An 18,150-nucleotide genomic window follows, 5' to 3' on the forward strand; every position below is an offset into this window, starting at 1 on the left:
TTACAGTAATTTTAAAGAGTGTGTCTGCTATTTTTAATATCTGTATCTCTATTAGATATGTCAAGTTTTCCCTTGGCTTTTAATCAGTTGTTTTATGTTTTCTTATTTCTTATTGAGTCTTGAAAATTATATGTAGAAATATCCAGAGATTAGCCGAAGATACAATAATTTGTTTCTTCATCCAAATGTATTTGTTCTGTTTCTTCCAGGAACAAGTCTACAAAGCTATCTTCTTGTCCAATTATGAATGGAAATTATTTGAAGCTAGGGTCAGGCCTGGCAAGAGATGCTCTGTGTTATTTTCGCCCTTACTCCTAAGCTGCAGTCCTCCAGGGTTCTAGCCGAAAGCCTCGTTAGTTTACTGGGATACGTCTTGTTGCCCCATTTCCAATCTTTGTCCTGCCAATGCAGTGAGAATGCTAGAAGTTCTGCACAGCCCCCCCAAGCCTCTCAGTCCCTGATTTCAAATTGTTAGGTGCGATGCGGGGAAAAGGCAGTATCAACTGTCTGACACACACCTCCTGGTCCTCCCTTCTCTTCCCATCTTAGTCTTGCACATGCTCTTTACCAAGGCAGTCCTATACCACCTTCAATCAGATTTTCTGGTTTGTATTTTTACAACCCTTGTGTTCATTTTACAAGTTTGTTTAGTTGTTCTTCGACTGCCCAAAGAAGCTAGATCACCATGTGAACTCTACCAAGAGCATGCTGCTAAAAGATAATAAAGAAAACAATTGGAGTTCCCGTCGTGGCGCAGTGGTTAACGAATCTGACTAGGAACCATGAGGTTGCGGGTTTGGTCCCTGCCCTTGCTCAGTGGGTTAACGATCCGGCGTTGCCATGAGCTGTGGTGTAGGTTGCAGACGCGGCTCGGATCCCGAGTTGCTGTGGCTCTGGCGTAGGCCGGTGGCTACAGCTCCGATTCAACCCCTAGCCTGGGAACCTCCATATGCCGTGGGAGCGGCCCAAGAAATAGCAACAACAACAACAACAACAATAAAAAAGACAAAAAAAAAGAAAACAACTGTTTTGGAACCCCAAAATAGCAGCAAGTCTTAAGTCAGAGGTGTAGAGTTAGGAAAATCACCTCGAAGAGGAAGAATAAAATTTTAAGAGATGCAAATGATGCAGATATAAAATATTCAACCTATACATGACAGGAATTTCAAGATAAGATGAACGGAAGAGAAAGAACAGTTAAAAAGCTAAAAGCTAATCAAGGAAAGCCTTTATTCACTGGAAAAAAACCCTGAGTCTGCAAGTCAAAGATTAAAAATTTCAGAGTTCTAGGAGTAATTAATGAAAAGAGTGTATGTATATTTAAATATATTCTGGTGAAATTCTGAACTTAGAATTTGGAAAAAAAGAAAAAAGGAAAGCTTTACACAAAAGGGAAAATGCTGTTTTTTCATAAATGGTATGAAAAAAAATGATTATTTCATGAAGTTATTACTCATTGTTTTCTTACATAAAAGACACCAAAATTTAGGGTAATTTATATCTATGCAATAACAAAAGCCTATACTTTGAAATTGGCACCAAAATGCATGGAAAGCTTCTTTTGATGGATAACTACTGCTTGCCATCAATTTAGTGGTTGTGCTTGAGGAAAACCAGCATCTTCTTTGTTGTTAATTGTGGGAATCTTAGGGATGACACCTTTATCTACCACAATCTATGATGATTTCACATTGTTCTCAATTTTCTTACCATGCTTTGTACTGTCTTTTCATGACTGTGCATCACTGATTCAGGTTCCAAAGATATTGATATATATATATATATATATATATATATATATATATATATATATTTTTTTTTTTTTTTTAAGATGAGGACATTTAAGTAAAATAATAAAGGAGGACAAGCAACATAATAAAAGGTAACAATAATTGAGGACATTGGAGAAAAGGAACCTCACTTTAGCTAGAAATTGAAGGAAGCAGAGGAGTCCCCATTGTGGTTCAGTGGTTAACGAATCCGACAAGGAACCATGAGGTTTTGGTTCGATCCTTGGCCTCGCTCAGTGGGTTAAGGATCTGGCGTTGTCATGAGCTGTGGTGTTGGTCACAGACACGGCTCGGATCCCACGTTGCTGTGGCTGTGTCAAGGCCGGCAGCTACAGTTCCAATTAAACCCCTGGCCTGGGAACCTCCATATGCGGCGAGTGCGGCCCTAGAAAATACCAAAAAAGAAAAAAAAAAAGAAGCAGAATCATATGCTTATAAATTTGCAGTGACTAAAGCACAACCTCAGCAAAAACTTTGAATTGATTCAATTGATAGATCTGAGTTTTGGTTGATTAGTAATTAGTTAAAGTTGGAAAAAGAAGCAATGTCTTCTTAATAAAGTAAATTTTATTTAAAAAAAACAGCTATATGTACCCCTACAGACTTAGTAAACTATCACACACCCCATTCCTCTGCCTGATGGATTTGAAAAGCCATAGGGGTGGATGACACAAGCTTATGTTTTTAACATTGGCAGAGCCCACTTTGATTCATCTACATACTAACCTAATATCAGTTGTTTCCTGGAGTAGAGTACAAAATTGTCCATATACTCTTTGATTATTTTCTTCCTTCAAGGTAATCCCCCTCTCTCTCTCTCATGCACACACACACACACACACAATACATATAGAATTGGAGTTCTGCTGATTCCCTTATAAGTATATGTGACAACAAAGGTTCAACAATACTTTCCCAAGTCTTCTGATAAACAACATCCCAATAAAACCAACAACTATCTTTTACTGGTTGAAATAAATGTTGGCAAGGAATATTCCAGGAGTATGTAACCCCAGTTGAAGAAATCTCGCTCTCAACAATTCTTGTTAAGGGGTCTAGGAAATAATGCTAAAACAAGGCTAAGTGAGAAGATGACTGCAAAATCATTGTGCAGGTTTAAGAGCTTAATATTTGAGAATAATAATGATGGAATGAGACTGCTTATGTTTGCATTTCCACTCTGCAGTGAAAGTTCTCTCACTTTGACACTGATCAATACAAAGAGCTTTAACTATGCTATAAAAAGTCAAAAATAACCACTAGTACAATAAAAATAGAATGCAGAACTTCTCAGTTCACCAGAGGAGAAAATAAGCCTACACAAGGAGTCAAATTGGAATGCAGGAAAGAAAAAAAAAAAAAGAGAGAAACTGGTAAGTCTGGAGAAAGCAAAAGCATAAAACAAGCAAAGCAGAATGAAGTCTTTTCCTCATTCTCCTCCCACCTTCCATTTCTGATTACTAGAAAATGCCAACTGACTTCCTGCTTCTTGTCACATACCTAAGCAAGGAGGAGAAATGTAAACATTTGGTATTGCATCTAACACTAGAGAGAGAAACTAGGATGCCCTTAGCACAATCGAGCACAGGACAAATGCATTGTAATTGGTCTGAGTAATAAGTCTCATTGCTTTGCAGCTTTCTCCCCCACAGAATCCAAAATGCAGCCACCCACACACAATCCCAACCCTATCTAAAATAGAAACAGATGGGACTGAATAATTATTCCCTTGAGGCTGAGGAGAAACCAGGCCAGCAGTAGCTGGGAGGTGTGAAGAGAAAGCAGAGACCAGAAGAAGCAGAGGTTGTGAATTTCCTAGTAACTATGAGAGAGGAAGCCTTAAAAGGTAGCTTGATAGTTGAATCTGAAAAGTTGGAGACACTTTCGATGCACTCCACAATGTCAGGGAACCAACAGAAAGTGCTTGCTTATATGTGATGCTATCTATGGAGGGGATATCTATGGAGGGGATATCTATGGAGGGGATAAAATATAAAGGGTAGACAGTCAAAATGAGACTCAACAAGTAGGAAGACAGCATTAAGAAACTCACTAGAATGCAAAGCAGAATCAAAGGAATTTATAAAAACACGAAAGAAACCAAGATTAAAAAATACTTGTGAGTTGATAAATAGAAGGTTGTACTCAAAAACTTTCAACAATATTAATAACAGGGTAAGGAATATTTAACATAGTTAAGGTATAATGAGGTCCTATCATCAAGAGAAATGTGAAATAATGAATAAGTGTAGATGGATTTCTAGTATAAACATTAACCTCAAACCATAAGAATAACACATTTCTTGCAGTTTGGCAGACTATAACCAGAAAAAACTACAAATAGGAAACACCTAGAAATGATGGATAAAATTTAAAGTTATGAGCTCATTAGTGGCCTCCAATGAGGACAGTATGCCAGACCTTGGCACAGAATAGAGGAAGGACTATAAAGACTCAGGGAGATAATATTTGAATAAAACTACCATGTGCCATCTGCTTAGCCACCTCTAGCCTCTCTTCTTGGTAGGGCCCAGAGGATATCCCTTTCATCAAGATATTAAGAAATCCATTGGTGTGGGGAAGACCAACATCCTCAGAGAGCTTTATGGTGGCTGATCTTTACAGTCTCGTTTTCAGATGGACATAGACCACGTGACACTGTTGACTCTAGAGAACTGCTGTGTGCCATTACCTAATAAGCCAGTGGGGTGGAGCAATAACCAGTCTTTCAACCTAAAATGATCTCTGGTGGTAGCTGAGTACTGAAAATCCCTAACAATAAAAGAGATGGGCAGCCATTAAAACATTGCTCAATGTGTAAAAAAAAAATTAGGTCTTGTGACAGAGACTTGATGTGAGTAACTGCAGTGGTAATAAAAGACTACTTATCTGGTTCTGAACCTTAAGCCAGACCTTCGACCCAGAGTCTTTTGATTAGAGGAAGACCTTGCACATGGCCATAAATGTTTACTGAAACTCTTCTTCTAAGCCTTCCCCAGAGGGGCATGTGGCCATGTACCACATGGGTACAGGGTAACTGTGCACGGGAAAAAGGGATATACTCAGACACTCAGAGGTTAACAGATACTGAACTGATGCTCACCCCCAGAGACCTGAAATGCCAGCCAGGTCAAGCAGTCAGAGGAGCTTGCAGAAGTAAAGAGATAGATGGAGTCTTGGCCTGAGTCCATCCCATAGTTGATTTACTAGACCTGCAGACCCATTTTGTGGTTATTTTACTCCAAAACTGGGGGTGTCTGCACAACGGTTCTGTAACTCACAGTATGTAAAGGCTATCATGTAAGAAGCCCTCTTTACCTTGCTCCCCATCACCAAAAGCAATACTGTATCCCTGCATATCACATGTTAGTGTCACTATCAGAGACATCAAAGATGAAGAGGCAATGATTCCTACCATATCCTCTTTTTACTCCCCTACTAGCTAGTGAAAAACCCAGATATATGTTCAGGGATACCTATGTATTATCATAAAATTTATCATGTTGTGACATCAATTGAAGTGCTGTTCCCCATATGATATCATCACTAGAGCAAATCATCACAGCCCTTGGCACTTTTTGTACAGTCATTGACTCAGCAAACATTTATTTCCTATACCAGGTATTAGAGAAAATTAGAAGTGATTCACTCTCTTTCACCTCTGGGCTATGTCAGCTCAAGTTCTCAGTCTTATTATATATACTAGGGGGACCTTTATTGCCTTGATATTCTACGGAGCACAGTGCTGATTCACTACATTAATAGAAATATGCTGAGACCTGGTGATCAGGCAGTAAGAAAAGGAGATGCTTTAGAAAGGCACATGCATGCCAGAGAGAGTTGATACAAACTTTAGGAAAGTTCAGAGACCAGCCACATGGATAAGTTTCTGGAGGAGCAGTGGTCTGTGGCAGGTGTGGATAGCCTCTCTAAAGTGAGAAAAGTTGGCTGCACTTAGCATTCCCATCTCGAAGAAAGACACAGTGCTTGATAGAACTTTTGAGATTTTAGAGAAAACATATATGATGTTTGGATGTGCTGCCCCAATCTAATCACAAGGTACTATATAAAGCTGCCAGTTTTAGGTGGGTTTCAGAGTAAGAGAAGCTTCAATGTTGGGCACAAGCTGTGGTGCAAGCTGCCATTTAGGCTCTATGACTGAGCAGATTCAAAGATACCCGAAATGTCTCTGGTGATCAGAGGCTCAACAGGAGAATCAAAACACAGATCTTAGGATTTGGGAGCTAGGACACGAGATCTCTTCCAACAACTGTCCTTCATTTGAAAAGCAGGTCTCAGCTTTGATCTGGGTCCAGCAGAGACATAAGACGCATGAACTGGGACTTATCTCACGTGCCAAAGCACAGAGTTGGACGTGAGCAGCAGCATTCCCCTCTTAAATCGAAATGGTACACTCATAACCAGGCTTAAGATGGTCTGGAAAGCACAAGTAAGTCACATGGGTTGGTAAATCAAACCCCAGGGCACCTATGATTGGTGCCTTGATGCCTCCCCCTTACCAGCACCTATGAACTCATAAGCAATGCCTTATGACTAGCTTACAGAGGGGAAAAGGCATGGGCCTTTTTTAGAGGTAAGTCTGCCAGTTCTTAAGTCCCCAGCCAAGAATAGACCACTGCTTTATTACAGTCCCACTTAAGGGTCTCCCTAAACAACAGTAGGGGAGGGAAATTCTCCTGCTGAGCAGAACTTCAGGCAATAATCCGTGCTCCACTTTTTGTATAAGGAGATATAGTACAAATCTAAACTATATGGGTTTATAATCCTTGGTTAATGGCTAATGGGTTCCCTATGTGTCAGGGACGTTTAGAAATGTCAAGATTGATAACAACAGGATCTGAGTGAAAGGTAGGTGGATGGACATGGTGGCCATGAAAATGCCTTGCTCAGCCTCCCAGCTCCATGGAGCATAACTGACTAATGACCCTGAGCTTTGTTCTTCTGGATTCTCCACCACATTCCTGTCCAGGCCACACTTCCCATAGGTAGCACTGAGCCAGTGACTTGGTATGATGGCCTTATGGATACAGACCCATCCCTGTAGACATGGGACTTTTTTAAATGAAGTACTTTGGTTCAAGAACGCTCCATCAGCCTCAGCAAACTATTCTGGAATTGCCCTGAGGTCTGACACACTGTATACACATTGCCCCTTCCTTCTCACTCTATTTCGGAGATGTCATATCTGTCAGAACTGCATTTTCCCACCGTCTCTGCATGTCTCTTCCGTTTTCCTTCACAGGTATTTCCACAATAAATCTCTTGCATGCTGGATGGTATATTTTAACATTTTAATATCCAAAGGTATCAGGCCTTAATCCTAAAATCTGTAAATGTATCTTATTTGAAAAACTATTTCTGTGTAGCTGTGGTTAGTTAAAGATATTGAGAGAAGGAGAGGAGGCTAGATTACCCAGATGGACCCTAAATGCTATCACGAATGCCCTCATAAGAGAGAGGCCAAGCTAGATTTGACATAAACACAAGCAAAAGGAAAGGCAATGGCAAGAGAGAGATTTGAAGATGCTGATAATGGAAAGTATGCAGCAGCCACCAGAAGCTGGAAGAAGCAGGGAACAGATTTTCCTCAAGAGCCTCCAGAAGAGGTATAGTTCTGCTGACAGCTTGATTTCAACCCAGAGAAACTGATTTCAGAAGTCTAGCCTCCAGAACTGCAGAAGAAGGGGTGACTGTTGTTTGAAACTACGCAATTTATGGTAACTTTGTAAAGCAGCCATAGGAAACTAATACACAGGTCTAATTCTGTTTCTTGAGTACCTGAATTTACACAAATGGTACCACCTGTCATCCAAGTCAAGCAGCAATGAGTTTTGGGGGTGAATTCACTCACTGCCCAGCAGGTTAAGGTGATGCCATCCTGAGCGGAGAATGGGGCATGACAGTCCCTGCCACAAGGCAGCCCAGTTGCTAACGGTTACCACTGATGGCATGGAAAGCATTTGGAAGATAAAGAAGAACAATACCTACAAAAAACAGCAGAGCTAGTTGGGTTGCTGATAAACTGTATTGCTAACTACAAAGGAATAATAAGAAACTGCGCATTGCTAAAAATCAGTTAAGGGCTAAGTGTGAAAGCCGTTGGCCTGTTTAATAGCTTACAAAGTGGAAGAGAAGACAGAGCTGAGCAGCCAACTGAAGCTCTAAAAGTTAAAGTTGTAGAGTTCCACAGATGATTAAATAATCAAGGAAGGTCTGTGGTGGAAAACCAGGGGACACTGACCCACAGGTCCCTGTGTTAGAAGATTCTACAGAGGCCTCTCCCATGTAAAGCAACAGGTGCCCCTCTCAGAAGCTGCCCGCACCTCCTCTCCTGGTTGCCAGCCTGATAACTAGGTTTAAATCCCAGCATAACCTGCCAGGGGCCAACCAAGCTGTGTACAACAAAGGAGGAAAGCTGAACGCTCAAGGAGCTGCAACACCAGAAGTAGCCAGGAGAGGGCATCTGGCAGCCAAGTCAGAGGGACCTCAACTGAAGGGCTGGAATATAAAACCACCCAGAATGGGTTCCATTGGAAGAATAGGACACTGAGGAAAGAACTATTCAAGGAAAGTACTGGTGAGAGGGGCGCTGGTGGTTCTGTTGAGGCATTAGCTGCAGGACAGGGCTGGCTGTGGGGAGGAGGCCACAGAGCTAGGTTTGTTACTGTTCCTGGAGATGAGAGTCAGGACAGCGGTGCTCGGCAGCAGACTCCAGGAGGCCACCGTTACCTGGACAACTGGCAGAGCCAGAAAGGCAGCCCAGGGGCTTTGACACATCGGAGTTGGTAATAGGGCTTCACCTCCTAGAGGTAAAATCGATATGCAGCCAACATGGGTGCTCCTTAAAATCTACAACCAGGTGAAAAGGCAGGAACAGAAGAGCAAGAAGGTGAGTGTGAGTGGCCCCCCAATAAACAGTCACAGTCTTACTGGGTTCCCAAATCTGAGCCAGTTTTCAAATCCAGAAAAATCGACTGAAGAGATGGGCTAGATCAGTCCAACTTTGATTCAGAGAAACTGAGGCAAAGCCAAGACAAACATCTTGCCCAGGATTGCACAGCTAGTGTGTCAAGGAATAAACTCAGGAAACGATATGTGCAAACTTATCACAAAATACTGATATGTGAAAGAATCTATAAAGTGGATGAATACCCAGAAAAATGTGCAAAGGAATACAAGTGATAAATGTACTGGAAAAATTTAGTAGAAAGGAACATAAAACAATGTGCTATCATGTTAAACTATATTAATAAATGTTTTAAATAACAATATGCTGAGTTGAAATTCAGGAGTATGTAAACTGGCACATTATTTCTGGAAGTTAACTTTCACTTTATTTATAAAATACCTAAAATTGGGGAATCTTTTGACCTCTAAATTATACACTTAGGAATTTATTATACAGAAATCATCAGGCATTTGCATAAGAGCTTATAATAACTTAGCATAAAATATAACAGGAGAGTTATAAAAAATACCCTGGTGTTTAAAGAAAGATTGGTAAAATGTTATGATATAATCATGGAATAATATAAAGCCATTAAAAATCATAATATTTAATAATATTCCATGCACTAGAAATGTTCGCAAAACATTGTTAGGTATGAAATGGTGAATTTAAAAGAATTTTTATAGTGATGTGAAAGAGTTTTTATCCAAAGAATAAATAACACTTTAATAAAGAGTCACAGAATGGTAGGTGTACTAGACCTCAGAGATCAATTATAGCAACACTCTCATTTTCTGATGAATCCACTGAAACCCAGAAAAGCTAATATTTTAATGTAGAAGCAAAAGAAATAGGCTGAGAACAATTTTGCATCCAAAAAAGTGTGTGTGTGTGAAAGAATTATGAGTTCACACCAAAAGGTGCTTATCTACCTGTAGTGCAAGTATGGATAATAATTATTTCATATATTAAGTTTTCTCTATTTTCATGACTTTTGCAATGAACATGTAGGAACAAATAAGAAATGTTATTTTATTTTTTTAATTTTATTTTATTATCGTACCCATAGCATATGGAAGTTCCCAGGCCGGCAACTGAATCCAGGCTATAGCTGTGACCTATACCAAAGCTGTGGCAATGTCTGGTGCTTTAACCCAATGTGCTGGGGCTGGGGTTAGAACTCAAATCTCTGCAGTGACCAGAGCGGCTGTGGTCAGATTCTTAGCCCACTGTGTGACAGTGGGAACTCCTTTTTATGTTTTTATAGGAAATTTTACTTTTTAAAATTTGTTCAAAGAATCAGTGTGTAAGTAAAAGCCCTCTGTTCCAAAATGAGTCTCAAGATTTGCCTGTACATACCTGACAGTTTTCAGGCAGCATTCATTAGCATTCACACAAATCCTTTAAGCTCAAAATTACCTTGGTCAGGATGCAATCTAATTTTTTTTTAAAAGGTCTGAAACAATAATCCCATTGCATGACTACACAACTAGATTATAGGGACACTGTTGAGTACATGAGTAAATGTGAATATTGAAATCAATAAAACTTAGAATAGAATTCATGTTGGCATATTTAGTTTCATGTCTAATTGTTATTTTAATGCTCAGTAAATAACCTAAGTTAAAATTAGGTTACAAAAGTACTATAATTAGTATTTTCTAATAGCCAAACTAAATTTTGGCTTTTCTTCTTTACGTTGTACCTATTATGAACACAGATTTCTAGTTTTTGCCAGTGTACTATTTAGTTCTCTTCACCGTCATTATTACTATAACCACCCTCGCACTGACACTGTGCTGACACATTAGAAAAACCAGGATCTGAAGTTCCAGCACCACGGACTCCACTTCACACCCTAGCCCTGATGTTACACATGTCCATACCCCCCAGTGCTCTCCCACACTCTTTACCACAATCAGAAACCTGTGAAGAACTAAACACTGGACCATCTCTGCTCTGGATCTCTGAGCAACAGAGGGCTTAAGGTCCTAGGATCTTTGGAGAATGAGGCATAGATTATGCAGAGTGTTAGTTCCACAAGTGCAGGTGTGGTGGGAGAAGGCAGAATGAGTAATCTGCATCTCTGCACTTGAGAATTTAAGAACTGAGACCTCAGAAAAGAGAGACTGACAGTAAAGAACATGGAAAGCTGAGGCTAGCCCAGGGACTTGATTTCTAATCCAGACTCTAGGACATTCTGAAGGATTATAGTGGTTTTACCTTTAGCGTCAGTCTTAAACCCAACTTAATTCAGAAATAGAGGATGCTTGCCAAAAAAAAAAAAAATAGTTCTAATCATTCATGCCTAAAATTACTTTACATACACAAAGAATGCCTTTATTCCCCAATGAGAGAAACACAATAAAATACTAATACCAGGAAGAGTTCATCTGAAGCATAAGTGGAAATTGTATACAGACTAAGAGAATTCTAGGGCTGGACCTTAGAGATCAATTATAGCAACATTCTCATTTTATGATGAGCACACTGAAACCAAAAGAGCTGTATTATAGAATATAAGTAGATTGTGTGATGACTTTCTAAATCCCAAAACACTGGAACCAGAAGTCAGCTAGAAATTTTAAAGAGATTGTTCTAGGACAAAAATAATGAATGCAAATGTTGTGTGCTGATATGTTAATTTAATTGAATCTGTAACCCTGCAAATGTTGTTGAAAACAAGGGTTGAGATAACTATAAAATATAGGCCTTGAGTAGATTATTAGGCAAATTTAGTGCTGTTTGAGATTGATATTTTGATACAGTCTAAAGACCTCTGGACAGCAGTCAAAAGATATAGGCTCTTCCTATTCCACTATCCCACTGTATGGTCCTTAACAAGATAATGGACCTTTTAGGGGCTCCTCTAGTCACTTGAGTATAAGATAGAAGCTCAATACAAGATCTGTAATATCTGAATTCCACATGATTCTATAAAAATCACACTTTCTGCAAATTTCTTGGGGGCTCTGTCTGCAAGTACTAGATTGTTTACACCTCTGATATTATCCACTAAGAACCTCTTATAATTCTTACATAAACAACAACAACAAAAACAGATTCCTCAACCAATAAATCAATAGTATTACTTTTAACAAAATTATCTTATGATTACCATGGGTGAAATCATTCTTGCGGAGGGGGGAGTATTGGGAGAGTGAGAATAACATATACACACTGCTGTATAAAATAGATGATTAACAGGAATTTACTATATAGCACAGGAAAACCTACTCAATAGTTTATAACAACCTACATGGGAAAAAAGAATGGATATATTTATATGTATGACTGATGCACTTTGTTGTACACCTGAAACTAAGACAACAGTGTAAATCAAATATACCCCAACAAAATAAAATTAAAAAAAAAATTTTAATTGCCTTAGATCTCATATAGCACACCCTAAAATGATACATAGTTTAAACCTCTAATATCAATTTAATAAATACTATGAAGTGTTAAAATTCTAATAAAAGTGATGAAATGTATCCAAGAGAAGAGGCAGCAACAAAAATACAATGACCACGTATCCCCACGAATGATGAACTTATAAATTATAGACCTGGTGTGAGTAACGCCTATGGAAATTTTCATAACTAAAGATTAAAGTCAAGATTTAAAAAAAAAGTTTCTCTGTAACTGCTAAGAAAAGCTTCTAATCAACACTGACTTCAAGCAAGATTCTGTTTGCTGTTTCTTTAAATAGCTAGTCAGTTAAAACTTACACTTGTTATATAAACATATCAGAATTTGAATGATCATTTTTAATTCTTCCCTTGACCCTCCATGACCAAATTCTTTAAAAATTATTTTCAGAGTCTTGACATTGCCAGATGTTCCACTGTCCCTTTCTCACCCCCTTTCTAACAGTCAAGGAGACTCATAGTGAAATAGTCGGTGCAAGTGCATATTAAACTAATACCTCCTATCCAGAAACAAGAGCACACAGAAGTTAACCTCTGACCCAAAGGCTAAGTTTAGGCCTAAAAGGAAAGGAATTCTCTCTAAGATTATTGGAAAGAAAAAACAAATCAAATGCTATTCCATTTATTCAGTAAGTGAGTATTCATCACTGATATACTTAACTGTCTGGGAAAACTAATAACTGAAGAATTTCTGAGGGCTTTTTTTGGAAAAAAAAAATATCATTTCAAATTTAAAGAGAGGCAGTGAATGGGATTCTTTTTAATTTATCCAGCAATAGGGTTGTAGAGTTTCAAGCACACGCATTTCCATCAAACACCTGATCTCCTCAAAAGCTGGTACATTCCCACACATTTATCAAGAAATAGTTCAGATTTTTCAGCTTTCCTTAGTTTCAGGGAAAGGTCCTGACATCGATTTTTGCATATGACTCTGATTGGCTTCAGTGGGAGTCCTGCACACAATTCAGTAGTAGAAAATGACCCCTAGCCTAGCAGACTATGCCCCCTTACATATTTTATAGCTTTCAATTCCCAACATTTTATTTTCTAAATCATTTGCTCAGCTCTTCTGAGCTTTCTCTATATATTCTCTAATATTTTAGAGCATAAAGTTCAAAGCTTTGGAAAACCATTTTTAATATATCTTTAACATAGTCACCATGGTCTAAAGTACCTAGAAGTTCTAAGCCATGTTACTGGCACTGACTTTCCAAAAGAAAAATGATAAATTATACCAGTCTCAAGATTAATTCAGTCTCTAGTGTTAATGAGAGTAAGTAGTTGCATACTTTCAATCTGTTGCTGACAGGAACAAATGTGATTTGTTCTTTTCACAGGAATTTGTCATTTAGGAGGAGTTCTGCTTCAAGTAACAAAATACAAGAATTAAAGTGGATATTAACGATATTTTAGTAACTCACTTATCAAGAACATTAAGGATATTTTAGTAACTCACTTATCAAGATTCTTTGAAGTAGGTTTCAGAGTTGGTTAAGACAGCAGCTCAGAAATGTCAGGATTCTGGGTTGGCTTACCTGGTACTTTGTTGGCTCTTCCCTCATGGTCACAAAATGGCTGAAGCACCTCCAGGCCTCTTGCTCTCAGACTACATGTCCCAAGGCAGAAAAGAAGAGTGTGGGCTTCACTTTATGGTTTATTCCCTGGAGCAGAGGGCGTGAGTAGAACTCCACCCTTATCTGCTCACATTTTAGTCATATACTTAAAGAAAATCAGGGTTTTGTTTGCAATGAAGTAGACTTGGTAATGTCTACCTGGACCTCCTTGCTCCACCACAGAAGCCACTTTTATCAGGTATCCTGTATAATAACTTTTGGGGTAGTCACATATGTACAGAAAGTTCCCGACAAACGTATACAGTGTGTATGTGTAGCAGGGTGGTGTCCCAGTACTCAACAAGCTTTTTCTCCAATCAAAAGACCCCAGTTTTAAATAAGGCACCACAGTCAGAGACGCTGGGGTGACATGGAATACCTCAAATACACATCATTAACTTCACTTTAACATTAACCCTAGAATTAGTGAATATTTTACTTAACTATGCATCCATTTACATAAATGACAGTAGTACAGACTTTGCAAAATATTCAATATGCTCACAATAAGTGAATCTTACGGTATGTGAATTATACCTTTCTAAAGCTGCACCACCACCTCCACCTCACCCCCACAAATAAAAGGTAATGGAGTTTCTGCATTGGTACTTTCTTGGAATATCTGCCTTTGGAACCAGCCATGACATTATAAGGAAGGCCCAGGACTGATGGAAGGGCTGCACATAGATGTTCCAACCAAAGCCCCAGCCAGGCCTTCAGCTGACAGCCAGTGTCATCACTACACGAAAGAGTGAGCAAGCCTCCAAATGATTCTAGCCTCAGCTGAAGCTTCAGATATAAGAAACAAGCCATCCCTGTTGAGCACTATCTGAATTTCCAGACCCACGGAAACCATGAGAGATAATAAGTGATGATTGTTGCTTTAGGCCACAAAGTTTTGGAGGAATTTGTTACATCAATAGATAACTGATGCTAATGAAATCACAACACAAATAAATTTAAAATGAAATGTAAAATGAAAATGCCTCTGGAGCAGTAAGTACATCATTAGGGGATGAATTTATTTCTCACAATAAATCCATAAAAATTCAGGGAGTCAGGGTAAATAGGTGTTTGGGACGATTAAACGAGATGATGCATGTTAAATACTTAGCCTAGGGTCTGATTCAATACATGTTGGTTAGTGTTGTTACTATCAGAAAATACTTTGATTACCGGAAACAGAAGGGCCCCAAGTTATCTCCACCTTAAAGTTGCCATTTAACCCACTGATTTTAGAGACAGAGAAATAGTAAGTCTTTTGCAGTCCTCTTTGTCAACATATCATCGATGAAGTTCAAGCATCTTTGTTCACATTTTCTAATTCTTAATTAGTTGCTCAAAATCACTTGTTGAAAATAATCATAAAATCAAGAAGTGAAGTTGCTGATAAACAGTTGAAGGATGAGGTTCTCATTTATTTCTGGTAACTTATGGAATATGATGGTCTAAATATTATTTCATTTGATACCTTCATTGCTTCAGAGGCAGTATTTTTTTTTTTTTGCCTGACTATCAGACAATAGCTTTTTATTTGCTATTTTAGAGAACAAGTAAAGCCAAGAATCAAAATATAAACAATCTAAAATAAGGAGTGAAAGAAGAAAGTTGACTTCTTTTCTTCCATTTCAGTTATTGCATGTCTGTGGTCTGAGAAGCTTCTCAGTAAGCCAGCAGGTTGATAGCAGCTTCAAGCAGCCATAGCCTTTGCTGTTAGCCACAGAGGACACTGAGAATTGGATCCAGTGTCTGAATATCTAAGACAGATATCTTTTGTTGCACTTCACTGAATGACTTGAGATGTGAACAAAAAGGCAGGCTGACTTCTAGTATGAAACAAGCATGCATTTGAAACTTTGCATGTTCACTGTGTCATTCTGCTACTTCAAGGGCATCAGCAAAGAATGCCATCTGAGGAGATTTATAAAAAAGACCATCTTTCTTAAGATTTAGCATAGAGTCTTATCTGTATCTTATCTATCTTGTTGTCCCTAGTGTCTTACACAATTCCTAGACCACAAGAGGTACTCCAAAAATGTATGCTGAACTGAATTAAAGTACCAGGTCAGAAAGTAGACTCGAAATCTTCAAAAGAATACTTTACAGACCACTGAGCATAAAGTGGTATTTCTCTCCTAAGCTCAATAAAACTACACTATGTTTTTCTCACTCTCTAGGCCTTTTCCATCTGAGACTACATGGTATACATAGCGTGGTAGATCAGTGCAAGATGTCTGCAGCACGATGGTGGAGTTCAAATCCCAGATCTGCCACTTTTCTGTGTTACCTTGGGCAAGGTCACCTGCCGTCTCTTACTTCAATACTTCATTTGCAAATGGAGAGAAGCAGGGCCTGTTAGGATTATTGTGAGGAATAAAGCCATAGGCATTTATAAAAGTATATAGATGGACACAATCACATGCTAGTCAATAAATGATAGCTATAATGATCAGCATCCAACCTGGTATGGTTCAGGGCATATGCAGCCCAGCCCAGGTCCTAATTCCTCCCCTTTGCCAAACTAGTTAAGAAGCCACACAGATGCTGCAGCTCAGAACGCTTTTTGCACTTACTCTGAGAAGGATGACTGGAGAAGATTTTCTTTCCTCCAAAGTTCTAGCCAGCATGATAGATGAAGAATCACACCCATGGTCCCAGCTGTAAAGAAAAACACAGTCTTATTTTATTTCATGGGCAGTTATTTTCCTGCCAGTTTGGTTTTAATTTAGTGCCAAATATGCCCCCAAAATTCAACAAGCCCTTGATTTTCCTTAGCAAATTATGCTGTCTTAACCAAACTTCCCCCAAATCATCACTAGCCACACTCAGGAACACCTCCTTTTGTTTATTTTTAAATAATGTATTATAAAGGCTTGAAATGCTGCCATCTAGAGACAACAATTTCCTAAATGTTATGAAGGCAGTGATCATGAAAGATCACTAAAACAGAACTTGGACATGCATTCTACATGTCATATTTAAATTCTATCATGTAAATTGGTTATTTACCTATTTTGCGTAAAATAAATAGGATCAAGAAAAAAGCCAAAGTAATTAAATGTAGAAATAAATAGCATCCTTCATAATTAGTTAAACCAGTTGTCTATCACAAGCAGTGTTCTGCTTTTGTTTTTATGACTGGACTAATCCTTTACTCAGCACAGAATGGGAATGAATAGGAGTGAGAACATCTTGCCTTCCAGCCCACTACCCATGTCTGGGGATCACAGTTCCACCTACTCTGCCCTGATAAACCACGTACTTCTCCAGGAGATCAGAGACCAGATGGTACATGCATGGGGTGAGTCCCAGAGCTCCAGGCTTTGTGCAGCTCTCTCAAGTCCTTTTTTTCATTTTCTTTTTATGGCCACACTCATAGCATGTTGAAGTTTCCAGGGTCAAGATTGAATCTGAGCTGCATCTGCAGCAACACTGGGTCCTTTAATCCACTGTGCCACGAGGATCCAAGATCCTTTAACCCACACCTCTGCAGGGATCCAGCTGCTGCAGTCAGGTTCTTAACCCACTGTACCACGGCAGGAACTCCTCTCTCAAGTCCTCTGTGCACATATGTTTGGGCAAACTATTTTCAGTGTTTAATTACTGACATTACATGGTGGAAGACAGGACATAAGCAGCTAGTTAAGTTCTTTGGTTACAATTAGAAATTTCATGAGGATCAGAAGAAAAAAATTTAATTTGTTATTTCTATCCCACAAGAAAGAATGTTTGCTAACACTATTATTACTCAAAGAATAAAACTCCAACCATAAATATATTGTTTTCTACATTTTCCATTACTATGTAACCAGTGCCTCCTTCACAGCCTTCAAATTTCTTGCTGACGTGTTGCTTTTAGAAACTATTACTGTCTTAGATTCTTGTTAAGCAAACTTCATCTTTTCATTGTTTTCACCACTATTTCCTCCCTATACTCTGGTCCATTTTGTATTCATCTACAAACTCTTGGAGTAGAATCATTCCACAGCTATGTGCAATTGTCCCACCTACAATGAGAATAGAATAAAACAGTCATGGAAATAGCAGAGCTATGTTTAGGTCATTTGAAAGAACAGTGGAAAAAATACTAAAAATTTTAATATTTAGGAAAAAATATTAAAACATTTAATTCCCATGGGGTTTTGTGGCTCGGAAGATTAAGGACATAATGTTGTCTCTGCGAGAACGGGGGTTCCATCCCTAACCTCGCTCAGCAGGTTAAGGATCCGGCGTTGCAGTGGCTGTGGTGTAAGCTGGCAGCTGCAGCTCCTATTTGACCCTTAGCCTGGGAACTTCCATGTGCCATGGGTGCGGCTCTAAAAAGACAAAAAAAATAAAAATAAAAA

At 38.8% G+C, this 18,150-nt stretch overlaps 1 long non-coding RNA gene across 1 annotated transcript in view; it reads right to left on the bottom strand.

The window, feature by feature from the left end:
• Positions 1–13,732: 13,732 nt before the first annotated feature.
• LOC125116265 (uncharacterized) overlaps positions 13,733–18,150 on the bottom strand; it is a 33,372-nt gene continuing 28,954 nt past the window's right edge. Inside the window, exons 2-3 of the long non-coding RNA XR_007132293.1 lie at positions 16,378–16,462; positions 13,733–13,797 (exon numbers count right to left, since the gene is read on the bottom strand). This is a non-coding gene — a long non-coding RNA (uncharacterized LOC125116265). The remainder of the gene's footprint in view (positions 13,798–16,377; positions 16,463–18,150) is intronic.

Source organism: Phacochoerus africanus, chromosome 2, assembly GCF_016906955.1.
Source record: "Phacochoerus africanus isolate WHEZ1 chromosome 2, ROS_Pafr_v1, whole genome shotgun sequence".
In the NCBI taxonomy this organism is placed as follows: domain Eukaryota; kingdom Metazoa; phylum Chordata; class Mammalia; order Artiodactyla; family Suidae; genus Phacochoerus; species Phacochoerus africanus.